Genomic DNA, 14,306 nt, shown 5'->3' with positions numbered 1-14,306 from the left:
TGGGGTGGACATCATTAAAAGAAAGGCGTTTCTCATTGCGGCGGGATCTCCTCACGAAATTTCAATCACCAACTTTCTCCTCGGAATGTAAAAATATTTTGTTGACGCCGAACTGCATAGAGAGGAACAAGTTCGTTGGTTTTTTTTTTGTTTTTTGCGCTCTTCGACAGTGGAATAATAGAGAATTACTGTGAAGGTGGTTGGATGAACCCTCTGCCGGGCACTGAAGTGTGATTTGCAGAGTACTCATGTAGATGTAGATGAATGATAATATTAGCTACAAGATTAGATTAAATTAGTTTTCCGTTTCATAGATCCGTGCTGAGGAGATCCTCGTGGATGTGGAACATGTCAATACTTTTTTAAGCTGAAATAACAATACTAATAGTATGAATATATACAACACATCATTTGTTTCTATTAAAAAATTCATCAATGGAGTAGAAGGAATTGGCCACTATAAGTCTTTCAGGCTCCTTTTAAACTGATCTTTATTCGTAACTAAATTTCTTGCAAATTATTGAAGATGAGTGTTCCTGAGTGGTGGACCCCTTTTTGAACTAAAGTAAGTGCTTTTAAGTCCTTGTGCAGATCATTTTTGTTCCTGGTGTTGTATGTATGAACTGAGCTGTTTGTTGGAAAAAGAGATATATTATTTAGGACAAATTTCATTAAGGAGTAAATATGCTGAGAGGCAGTAGTTAGTATACCCAGTTCTTTGAAGAGGTTTCTACAGGACGTCCGTGAATTTACTCCACAAATAATACGTATTACACACTTTTGGACTCTGAAAACTTTTGTTTGACTTGAAGAGTTGCCCCAAAATATTATACCATATGACATTACGGAATGAAAGTAGGCAAAGTATGCAAGCTTTTTCATTTTTATGTCGCCTATGTCAGCTAACACTCGAATTGCAAATACAGATTTGTTAAGGCGTTTCTGCAGTTCTGTGGTGTGCTCCTCCCAACTGATTTTATTATCAAGTTGTAATCCCATGAATTTATGACTGTCAACCTCTTCTATCTGCTCATCTTCATACTTTATGCATATGCTGAGTGGAAACCTCTTACAGGTTCAGAATATATATTAATATCCATGAAAATATCATTAGCAGATCTTTCTAGAACTACACTTGACATACTATTTATTGCAATACTTGTATCATCTGCAAACAAAACGAACTCTGCTTCTGGCAGAGTAACTGATGAGAGATCATTGCTGTACACAAGAAAAAGCAATGGCCCTAAGAGGGATCCTTGTGGGACACCACATGTAATTTCTTCCCATTCTGATGATGACTGATGACTTAATTCACTAGTCCCTTGCACTGACACCCTTTGTTTCCTGTTAGAGAGGTATGACTTGAACCATTTTGCAGCACTGCCCATGACACCATAGAATTCTAATTTATTTAAAAGGATGTTGTGGTTCACACAATCAAATGCCTTTGACAAATCACAGAAAATACCTGCTGCTTGTAATTTGTTATTTAATGAATTAAGTGCATTTTCACTGTAGGTGTAAATAGCCTTCTCGATATCAGAACCCTTCAGAAGTCCAAACTGTCTTGATAATATCTTATTTGTGGTCAGATGGTTGAGAAGCTGACTGTACATTACTTTTTCTAAAATTTTTGAGAATGCTGGCAAAAGTGAAATCGGTCTGTAGTTTGATGGTATCTCTTTATCCCCTTTCTTGAATAGAGGCTTAACATCTGCATATTTTAGCCAGTCAGGAAATGTCCCAGTTATAATTGACTGGTTACACAAGTAACTTAGAATTGTACTAAACTCACAAGATCATGCCTTAATTAACTTTGTTGATATTTCATCGTAACCACTAGAATGTTTTGTTTTTAAAGATTTTATTATGGAAGTTATTTCTTTTGGTGAAGTGAGTGACACATTCATCTACCTGAAGCTATTTGTAAAGGCTAGTTTCAGATATTCAAAGGCATTATTTACTGATCATGACAATCCCATTCTACCAGTAACGAATATAAAGTACTTGTTAAATAGATTTTCCACACTATGCCCATTGGTTACTAATGTGTCATCTACCCTTAATGCTATTTGCTCCTGTTCCTTTCTGGTTCTACCAGTCTCCTCTTTCACTATATCCCATATTGTTTTTATTTTGTTCCCTCACATTGCTATCTTCTTCTCGTAGTGCATTTGTTTAGATGTCTGAATTACTTTTTAAATATTTTACAGTATTCCTTGTATTTAGCTAAAGCATCAGCATTGGAGCTATTCTTGGTCGACAGATACATTTCCCTTTTTGTCTTACAGAAAATCCATGGTTTTATTATAGACTTCTGTTTAATTTGAGTAACTTTTAGAGGAAAACGGTTTTGAAACATGGTACTGACATTGTTTATGAATGTGTTATATTTTTCATACATGTCATGAGCACTATAAACATCTTTCCAGTTCATGTCTTTGAGCAGTTTTCTAAAACAATTTTTGGTTGATTGACTACTCTCCTGTACTCAGATTTAGCAGTCTTGATAATCTGCTTAGAATTTACATCCAAGACAGGGAGCTGCATGTCATGATCTGATAGTTCATTTATTACAGGTTTTATGATATGATTTTGTTCCTTTGATATGTCTATAAAAATGTTATCAATGGCTGTCCTTGAGGATTTAGTGATCCTAGTTGGAAAGTTACAGTGTGAGTAAGATTGAAAGACAACATTACTAACTGCAGTAAATGTTTACTGGAAGACTGCATTAGAAAATCTGTATTAAAGTCACCAGCAATCAAAATTTCTTTGTTTCTGCTACATGACCGGGAAAACTGGCTGGAAAATTTTCAGCAGTTAGTACACTGTTTCTCAGGCAACTAGAGGCGCAGATTCTGTCTTTCTTACTCATGGAATGGTTACTAATTAGTTAAACCCTGAATTCCCTCTTGGCTGAGTGAGCCAGGTATCGAAGAGATGCAGTTCTTTCACTAAGTCTTTCAGTTTCAGGCATATGTTAGGCTTGGCGTTCTGTCTGTGGCGCGAAAAGCTCGGTTAAAATGATCAGCAATGGCGGACTTCTCTTTCCAATAGATTTAGTACACTGATGCTGAACTGTGTACTATTCTGAGAGCCGTGCATCAGAAATTGCTCATCTTTAGACGTCAACATGTGTTAGTCCATTTCGTGACTGTATTTTTAAAATATAAACACAAACACTAAACTGTAATTCTACAATTACGACACATTTTGACGGATTTGCTTTATCAGAACGTACCAGTTTAGATATTTAGTCCAAAGCACCGTAGTAGGTAATGTTACTGAAATGTTCCTTGACGGCCGCGTCACCGTCTCTTACAGGGGTTTCTGGAGGCGTACACAAAACTTTCATCTTGGTAAGACGGTGCTCTTCCATTGCCTTTAACGTTCAACATTCGTACTCTTATTTTACTGGCTTGCTGCCTAGATATCGACTCTTGTGTGCATTGCCTATTTAGGGATTTATACACTGAAGAGCCAAAGAAATGGGTACATCTGCATAATATCGTATAGGGCCCCCGCGATCACGCAGGAGTGCCGCAACACTATGTGACATGGTCTCGACTAACGTCTGAGGTAGTGCTGGAGGGAATGGATCGTGAATTCTGCAGGGCTGTCCATAAATCCGTGTGAATATCAGCGGGTGGAGATCTCTTCTGAACCGCACTTTGCAAGGCATCCCAGATAAATTCAATAATGTTCATGTCTGGGGAGTTTGGTGGGCAGCGGAAGTGTTTAAACATACAGAGTGTTTCTGGAGCCCTCTGTAGCAAATCTGGACGTGTGGGGTGTCGCATTGTCCTGCTGGAATTGCCCTCGTCCATAGGAATGCACAATGGACCTGAATGGATGGAGGTGATAACACAGAATGCTTACGTACGTGTCACCTGTCAGAGTCGTATCTAGATGTATCAGGGGTCCCATACCACTCCGACTGCACACGCCCCACACCATTACAGAGCCTCCAACAGCTTGAACACTCCCCTGCTAACATGCAGGATCCATGGGTTCATGAGGTTGTCATCGTACCCTTACACATTCATCCGCTCCATAAAATTTGGAACGAGACTCGTCCGACCAGGCAACATATTTCCAGAGATCAACGTCTAGTGTCGGTGTTGACGATCCCAGACGAGGCGTAAAGCCTTGTGTCGTGCAGTCATCAAGTGTACACGAATGGGCCTTCGGCTCCGAGAGTCCATTTTGGTGATGTTTCGTTGAATGGTTCGCACGCTGACACTTGTTGATGGCCCAGCATTGAAATCTGCAACGATTTGCGGAACGGTTGCACTCCTGTCATGTTGAACGGTTCTCTTCAGTTGGCGTTGGTCCGGTTCCTGCAAGATCTTATCCCGGCCGCAGCAATGTCGGAGATTTGATGTTTTACCGGATTCCTGATATTCACGGTACACTCGTGAAATGGTCATATGGAAAAATCCCCACTTCATCGGTAACTCGGAGATGCTGTGCCCCATCGCTCGTGCACCGACTATAACACCACGTTCAAACTCACATAAATCTTGATAACTTACAATTGTAGCTGCAGCAACCGATCTAACCATGTTACAGTTCTGGGTGGAGATTTTAATTTGCCGGATATAGACTGGGAGACTCAGACGTTCATAACGGGTGGCAGGGACAAAGAATCCAGTGAAATTTTTTTAAGTGCTTTATCTGATAACTACCTTGAGCAGTTAAACAGAGAACCGACTCGTGGCGATAACATATTAGACCTTCTGGCGACAAACAGACCCGAACTATTTGAAAAAGTTAACACAGAACAGGGAATCAGCGATCATAAAGCGGTTACGGCATCGATGATTTCAGCCGTAAATAGGAATATTAAAAAAAGGTAGGTAGATTTTTCTGTTTAGAAAAAGTGACAAAAAGCAGATTTCAGAGTACCTGTTGACTCAACACAAAAGTTTTGTCTCAAGTACAGATAGTGTTGAGGATCAGTGGACAAAGTTCAAAACCGTCGTACATAATGCGTTAGATGAGTATGTGCCATGCAAGATCGTAAGAGATGGAAAAGAGCCGTCGTGGTACAACAACCGAGTTAGAAAACTGCTGCGGAAGCAAAGGGAACTTCACAGCAAACATAAACATAGCCAAAGCCTTACAGACAAACAAAAATTACGCGAAGCGAAATGTAGTGTGAGGAGGGCTATGCGAGAGGCGTTCAATGAATTCGAAAGTAAAGTTCTATGTACTGACTTGGCAGAAAATCCTAAGAAATGTTGGTCTTATGTCAAAGCGGTAGGTGGATCAAAACAAAATGTCCAGGCACTCTGTGACCAAAATGGTACTGAAACAGAGGATGACAGACTAAAGGCCGAAATACTAAATGTCTTTTTCCAAAGTTGTTTCACAGAGGAAGATTGCACTGTAGTTCCTTCTCTAGATTGTCGCACAGATGACAAAATGGTTGATATCGAAATAGACGACAGAGGGATAGAGAAACAATTAAAATCGCTCAAAAGAGGAAAGGCCTCTGGACGTGATGGGATACGAGTTCAATTTTACACAGAGTACGCGAAGGAACTTGCCCCCCCTTCTTGCAGCGGTGTACCGTAGGTCTCTAGAAGAGCGTAGCGTTCCAAAGGATTGGAAAAGGGCACAGGTCATCCCCGTTTTCAAGAAGGGACGTCGAGCAGATGTGCAGAACTATAGACCTATATCTCTAACGTCGATCAGTTGTAGAATTTTGGAACACGTATTGTGTTCGAGTATAATGACTTTTCTGGAGACTAGAAATCTACTCTGTAGGAATCAGCATGGGTTTCGAAAAAGACGGTCATGTGAAACCCAGCTCGCGCTATTCGTCCACGAGACTCAGAGGGCCATAGACACGGGTTCACAGGTAGATGCCGTGTTTCTTGACTTCCGCAAGGCGTTCGATACAGTTCCCCACAGTCGTTTAATGAACAAAGTAAGAGCATATGGACTATCAGACCAATTGTGTGATTGGATTGAGGAGTTCCTAAATAACAGGACGCAGCATGTCATTCTCAGCGGAGAGAAGTCTTCCGAAGTAAGAGTGATTTCAGGTGTGCCGCAGGGGAGTGTCATAGGACCGTTGCTATTCACAATATACATAAATGACCTTGTGGATGACATCGGAAGTTTACTGAGGCTTTTTGCAGATGATACTGTGGTGTATCGAGAGGTTGTAACAATGGAAAATTGTACTGAAATGCAGGAGGATCTGCAGCGAATTGACGCATGGTGCGGGGAATGGCAATTGAATCTCAATGTAGACAAGTGTAATGTGCTGCGAATACACAGAAAGATAGATCCTTTATCATTTAGCTACAAAATAGCAGGTCAGCAACTGGAAGCAGTTAATACCATATATTATCTGGGAGTACGCATTAGGAGTGATTTAAAATGGAATGATCATATAATGTTGATCGTCGGTAAAGCAGATGCCAGACTGAGATTAATTGGAAGAATCCTAAGGAAATGCAATCCGAAAACAAAGGAAGTAGGTTACAGTACGTTTGTTCGCCCACTGCTTGAATACTGCTCAGCAGTGTGGGATCCGTACCAGATAGGGTTGATAGAAGATTTAGAGAAGATCCAACGGAGAGCAGCGCGCTTCGTTACAGGATCATTTAGTAATCGCGAAAGCGTTACGGAGATGATAGATAAACTCCAGTGGAAGACTCTGCAGGAGAGACGCTCAGTAGCTCGGTACGGGCTTTTGTCAAAGTTTCGAGAACATACCTTCACCGAAGAGTCAAGCAGTATATTGCTCCCTCCTTCGTATATCTCGCGAAGAGACCATGAGGATAAAATCAGAGAGATTAGAGCCCACACAGAGGCATACCGACAATCCTTCTTTCCACGAACAATACGAGACTGGAATAGAAGGGAGAACCGATAGAGGTACTCAAGGTACCCTCCGCCACACACCGTCAGGTGGCTTGCGGAGTATGGATGTAAAAAAAAAAAAAAAAAAAAAAAAAAACAACTCGCCAGACACTTGTTGTCTGATACAGGCGTTGCCGACCGCAGGACCGCATTCTGCCTGTTTATATACATCTGTATTTGAATACGCATCCCTGTACCAGTTTCTTTGGCGCTTCAGTGTATGTCTCCTAAGTCTAAATATATAAGTATAACGGCCGAAACGAAGGGAGCCGCATAACACTCTTCGCTAAAATAAATCTGCTAGCAACATATGCAGTTACTAAACTTAGTATGAAATTCATGAGAAAGATCGTCTGCAACACAGGATTGTATGGCAGTGAATCATGGGTTGTACGATAACCGGAAAGGAAGACAATCGAAGCGTTTGGGATATTGTGTTACAGAAGCATGCTGATAATAAAATGTACTGACAAGATAAATGAGTTTATCCGCAGAATAGGCTATGAAAGGACTGTGTGGAGAACAGTAACTAAAAGAAGGTAAAGGATCATAGAATATGTGTTCAGGCAATAGGTAATAACTTGCTTAGTACTAATCTTTTGCTGGGTAAAGCAGTTGAGGGTAAATTGAAGGAAAGGTCAGAGTTCGGAATATATACAACATTAGAACGTTGGGTGTAAGTGCTACTCCTACATAAAGATAATATCGTCAGAGAAGAAGATGGTGCGGGTCGCGTCGAACGTCAGAAGACTTTGGGCTGCAGTCAGCTGTTCATTGAATACATGCTTGCCTGTTGATTTCTTCCATAGACGGACGTGGTTTTGTCCAAGATCGCTACGAAGGGAAGTAGCGTATTTTTCGAAGCGACGTTTCGACCTCAGGCGTGGGGCTGGGGCCTTGTAGCTATAAATACACACATCAAAAATAGTTTAGTATCACCCTGGTTCCCGGAACTCCTGAAGATAGACGTTGACTGTGGATATTGTATCACAGACACAGTCCCTTTTACTGTTCAGAGATGTCACTAAACCCGCCCATGGATGTAGACAACCGTGCATGAGCAGCGCCTTTAGGCGCATGGGGTCCGTCAGCCGATCAGTTCTAGTCATTCCACCAGGAAGGAGGTACACGACTCGCGTTGTCTGTAGTTCAACCATGTCTAGACGGTCAATACCGCAGTTCAATCGCGTCCGCATTGTTACTTTGTGCCAGGAAAGGCTCTCAACAAGGAATGTGTCCAGGCGTCTCGGAGTGAACCAAAGGGATGTTGTTCGGACATGGAGGAGGTAGAAAGAGCCAGGAACTGTCGATGACATGCCTCGTTCAGGCCGCCCCAGAGCTACTACTGCAGTGGATGACCGCCTACGGATTATGGCTCGGAGGAACACTGACAGCAACGCCACCATGTTGAATAATGCTTTTCGTGCAGCCACAAGACATCGTGTTACGTCTCAAACTGTGCGCAGTAGACTGCATGATGTGCAACTTCACTCCCGACGGCCATGGCGAGGTCCGTCTTTGCAACCACGATACCATACAGCGCGTTACAGATGGGCCCAACAACATGCCGAATCGACCGCTCAGGACTGGCATCACGTTCTTTTCACCGATGAGTGTCGCTTATGCCTTCAACCAGACAATCATCGGAGATGTGTTTGGAGGCAACCCGGTCAGGATGAACGCCTAAGACACACTGTCCAGCGAATGCAGCAAGGTGGATGTTCCCTGCTGTTTTGGGGTGGCGTTATGCGGGGCCGACGTACGCCGCTGGTGGTCATGGAAGGCGCCGTAACGGCTGTACGATACGTGAATGCCATCCTCCGACCGATAGTGCAACCACATCGGCAGCATATTGGCGAGGCTTTATTCTTGGACGACAACTCGCGCACCCATCGTGCACATCTTGTGAATGACTTCCTTCAGGATAACAACATCGCTCGACTAGACATGAACCCTGACGATCATGCCTGGAATAGATTGAACAGAGCTGTTTATGGACGAGATGACGCACCAACCACTCTGAAGGATCTATGCCGAATCGCCGCTGAGGAATGGGATAATCTGGACCAATGGCGCCTTGATGAACTTGTGGATAGTATGCCACGACGAATACAGGCATGCATCACTGCAACAGGACGTGCTACTGGGTATTAGAGATACCGGTGTATGCAGCAGTCTGGACCACCACCTCTGAAGGTCTCGCTGTATGGTGGTACGACACGCAATGTGTGGTTTTCAGAGCAATAAAAAGGGCGGAATGATGTTTATGTTGATCTCTATTCCAGTTTTCTGTGGTTCCGAAACTCTCGGAACCGAGGTGATGCAAAACTTTTTTTGACATGTGTAGTAGGTGACAAGTTCGCCAGTTGTTTCTTTCTCAGCTTCATGCTACTAGCTGACGTCTGATGCTTGATGTTGTGCCGTACGGAAATACACATGTTGGCACAACGGTGCATTCTCTGGTATTCTCTGGGAGGAGAGTGAGAGGAACTATTACACGTAAAATGTTAGTTCACTTTATTACATTACTGCAAAATCCATTCTATTCAATGTTCCGGGTATTTACAATTGGCTCTGAATATTAAAGTGCCACTTAATACAGACATATTTACAAGACTCTTCAAAGCCGGCACTGCGCGTGGTGTGGCCGCGTGGTCTGATGGTGCCTTGCCACGATTCACGCAGCGGCGTCGGAAGTTCCGAGTCCTCCGTCGGGCATGGGTGCGTGTGTTGTCCTTAGCATCAGTTAGTTTAAGCTAGATTAAGTAGTGTGTAAGCCTAGGTACCGATGACCTCAGCAGTTTGGTCCCATAGGGACTTACCACAAATTAAAAAAAAAAAAAAAGCCCGGCGTTGCTCATTCGTCGGTGCGGCATACAGCGACGACTGTATTCTTGTGTGGTTTCGTTGCGAGGTGCCAACGCCGCTTTAACACCCGGCTCTTCGGCTGACGCCACACTCGATGTTATTGTTGCTGCTCTTGTAGTCTTCATTCCTAATACCGGTTTGTGCAAGCCTGTTCATCTCTAAACAATTACTGTGACCCACATCCATTTGAACATTCTTACTGTACTCAAGACCTAGTCCCTTCTACATTTTTTATCCCCCCCCCCTCCCACACAAACACACACACTTCCCGCTTTTACCAAACTGACGATACTCTGGCGCCACAGGAAGTGTCCTTTCAACTGAATTCTTCTTACAGTCAAACTGTGTCATAAATTTCTTTTTCCCCCTATTAGATTCAGTATCTCCTCATTAATTATTCGATCTACCCATCTAATCTGCAGCATTCGTCTACAGCACCACATTTCAAAAGCTTCTATTATCTTTTTGCGTGTGTTGTTTATCGTCTACATTTCGCTCGCTGTACAAGGCTACCATCCATGCAAACACCTTCAGAAAAGACTTCCTAATATTTAAATTTGTGTTCAATGTTAATAAATTTCTGCTTTTCAGAACCAGTTTGCATTTTAAATCCTCTCTATTTCGGTTATCGTCAGTAATTTGCTCGCCAGATAGCTAATCTCATCAGCTACTTTCAGTGTCTCATTTCCTTATCTAACTATCAGTTTCGTCTTATTTAATTCGACTGCATTCGATTACCTTCGTTCTACTTTCGGCGATGTTGACGTTACATGACTTTTTAAGAGATTACCCATTTCATTCAACTGTTCTTCAAAGTCTTGTGCCATCTCTGGTAGAAGTGGTCATCGGCAAACTTGAACAGTTACTATTTATTCTAAAGAAATGGTTCAGATGGTTCTGAGCACTACGGGACTTAACATCTGAGGGCATCACTCCCCTAGAACTTAGAACTACGTAAACCTAACTAACCTAAGGACATCACACACATCCATGCCCGAGGCAGGATTCGAACCTGCGACCGTAGCGGTCGCGCGGTTCCAGGCTGAAGCGCCTAGAATCGCTCGGCCACAACGGCCGGCTATTGGTTATTCTCTCTGAACTTTAATTTCCTTTTCCATTCTCTTTCTGGATCCTACACTACTTGCTCAAAGTACACATTACGTAACAACTAGGAGTAGCTACCAAACTGCCTCACCTCCTTCTCTTCTTCTCTTTCTTGCCCTTTGACTATTGAAACTGCAGTCTGATTTCTGTATAGGTTGTACGTAACATTTTGCTCTCTATATTTTTATCCCTATTTTTGGGTTGGTGCATAAGTTCATAGTATTTTTCCATAAATTTAATAAACGCAAGAGATACACATATCTGAGACTTTGGTTACAATATAGTAATAATAAAGTAATAATATATTATCCTTCAATATTACAACAGTCTGCTAACGCTGGAGTAACTTTTCTATTCCTCGACTGTAGAGTCAATTGGTTTTGAGGTGAATAAGTCGTCGAGCCATGTTCGAAACGCGTTTTCATCCGGAGACGAAGTTCCTTGAAGATTGTTCGATGCCGTGCGGAAAAAGTGAAATTCTAATGGGCGCAAGGTCAGGTGAATTAGAATTTCAAAGAATGTATTCCAGTCAAGGCGACAAAAAGCTTTTTCTAACTCTACGACTCCTTTAACGAAATTTTGCCTTTCTTCAACCTATCTGCGAAGGTAAGTATGGGGGCAGTATATGACATAATGATTCCCATAAATTTATTATGCCAACGACCTTGCCTCCTTGAATACAGTGGTTCTCGTCAGATCACCCTAGTTATGCTACACCGGCCGTGGCCTTTCCTTGCAAAACTCTCGGCAGTGTCTTACGAAGCGAGGGCACGTCACACTGTCTATGGTGATCCGTCTGTCGGATGCAAACTTAATGCTCGGTGGCTCCACTTGTACTGTTCGAGAGGAGTAGGATATGTTCCAGCACCAGGTATCACAATCTCCCCTCTCTCTATAAGATACGACGCAGACACTACACTACACACATACTCATTACTTACCAGATGCGCTTAGTCTTTATGTCTATCCTTGCAATAGATGCTTACAAGGACTTTGGCTCTTCAATATGACATGAAAATTAAAACACCTCCAGCCACTTCTTACCCATTTAATTTATTTACACAATCAGTTTCTGTTTTGCAATACACCATCTTCGGGTCCCTTGACCACAGTAAAGTGGGAGGAATCTACTCTCGTGTGCAATCATAACAGGAGCCAACGTCAAATAACAGGTGTCCGTAGTCCTCTGATTTACACGACACTATCTCTTCGTTCATCAACTGACGACGACTAAAGATCGGCACACCGAGACTGGTTGTGCAAAGAAATTAAAAGCAAAAGAGACAGCTTCAGGTGTTCAGTAAGTAATTCAACACGTTTTTTTTCTGAAAACAGGTTGGTTTTTTGCAGGATTCCTATACACCGTGTTATTCCCAACTCTTTTGATTACAAAACCTATTTTTCAACATACTCTTTTTCCAATGCGACTTCCTTACGACACCTTACTGGGAGTGCCTGTATGTGCACATGGTATACCACTCTAATGGTCGACGTCGGAACCAATATCTTGCTGCATCTAACTTCCCAATTATCCACGTACTGCTTGCCGCAGAGTCCACCCTTCATTAGACGAAACAGATGGAAGGTGCCAGATCCGAGCTGTAGGATGGATGAGGAAGAACGGTCCAATGAAATTTTGTGAGCTCCCCTCGGGTGCGCAGACTTTTGTGAAGCCTTGAGCTGTCATGGAGAAGGAGAAATACGTTTGCAATTTTGTGGCGAAGAACACGCTGAAATCGTTTCTTCAATTTCCTGAGGGTAGCACAGTACACTTCAGAGTTGATCGTTGCCCACTCAGGGAGGATGCAAACAGAATTATCTCTTCGGAATCCCAGAAGACCGTCGCCGTGACTTTACCGGCTGAGAGCGCGGCTTCGACCTTTGTTTTCGGAGGAAGAAAAAGAGTCTTAGAAGAACATCATCATGACTTTACCGGATAAGGGGGCATATATGAACATTTTTTTCGGAGGAGAGGTGGTGTGACACCACTCCACGATATACCCTTTTGTTTCCAGTTCGAAATGATGAACCCGTATGAGGATGTTCGACAAAAAACTGTCGGGATCAGCCTCGCAACGTGCAAACAATTCCGCACAGATTGTCCTTCGTTGCTCTTTATGGTATTCAGATTAGGAACCCAGCGGACACACACCTCTGAGTACCCCAACTGGTGGACGAGTGTGGCAACACTCCGAACAGAGAGGTCCAGCTGACCCGTGGATGCCCTCGAATGAGAGTGACAGCACGTTCCATGAGTGACAGCTGTCTGCAGCCAGCAGGCACACGGGAGATCGGACCGGCTTGCACGACCTTATTGCGATGACGACAGACGCCACGCCCAACGACTCACCTTGCTTTTGTCACAGCCAGATCTTCGTAGATATTCTGATAGGGGCTATGAGTCTCTGTGATGCTCTGGTTATCCTCCAAAAGAAACTCAGCGACAGCTCTCTGTTTGGAACGCATCTCCGTTATACACGCCATTTGAAGACTAAGCTTAGCGCCGCCAGCTATTGGAATTTCATGAAAGTACAGGAGTTGAGGCACGAATATTCCACGATGTCCCACAACTAACTCTACATTTTTTTATCGAAATTGTTCGAGAAAAAATTGTACTGATTTACTTATTGAACGACCCTCAAACTTAGCGAAGGAAAGGTCAGATTGTGAGCGTACGATGGTTAAACCTGTTAGAATCAGCCAGCTGAATCTGTCCCTCCGGGTCTCCACAGGAACAGTGCCATACGACTTTACTTTTTCTATACATTTATTTGCAGCCAAATCAACTTGTTGCGCGCGAATAGATGCTACCGGCACTGGAGCGGCGTTATCTCACTACCCCTCCCCCTCGGCTCCCACACCCCGTCACTCTCGCTGTTGCCGGCCGCGGTGGTCTAGCGGTTCCAGTCGCGCAGTCCGGAACCGCGCGTCTGCTACGGTCGCAGGTTCGAATCCTGCCTCGGGCATGGATGTGTGTGATGTCCTTAGGTTAGTTAGGTTTAAGTAGTTCTAAGTTCTAGGGGACTGATGACCACAGTAGCTAAGTCCCATAGTGCTCAGAGCCATTTGAACCATTTGAACTCTCACTGTTCAACCTGTCAGCTTTTAGGGGTCGAGATAACACGATTGCATAGCAGCACGGAGCACGTCCGGGTCAGCCCAGCCACTACTGACCAGCGGACAGGGGAGCACTGCCCAAATTATGGGCGCAACGCGTTTCACCCGACGTGACGTACGTGTCCCGGATTAACCTAGGTTATGGCGCGGCGCTGGTGACTGGGAGGAGCTGGGAAGGTCGCGGCCTGTTTGTTTGACATGCGCCCGCCGGCCTTGGCGGCGTCACAGCGGGCTAGCGCCAGAGGCCTCGCGCGTCTGTGTACGCCCGCAGCCCGCCGCTGCGCCGCTGCATTCCAGCGTCTAGACGCTGCGTAATGCCGGCCGCGTTGCGT

The sequence above is a fragment of the Schistocerca serialis genome, chromosome 6 (genome assembly GCF_023864345.2).
Source record: "Schistocerca serialis cubense isolate TAMUIC-IGC-003099 chromosome 6, iqSchSeri2.2, whole genome shotgun sequence".
NCBI classification, from domain to species: domain Eukaryota; kingdom Metazoa; phylum Arthropoda; class Insecta; order Orthoptera; family Acrididae; genus Schistocerca; species Schistocerca serialis.
The sequence above is the reverse complement of the archived record's forward strand: the minus strand, read 5'-3'. Positions refer to the sequence as shown.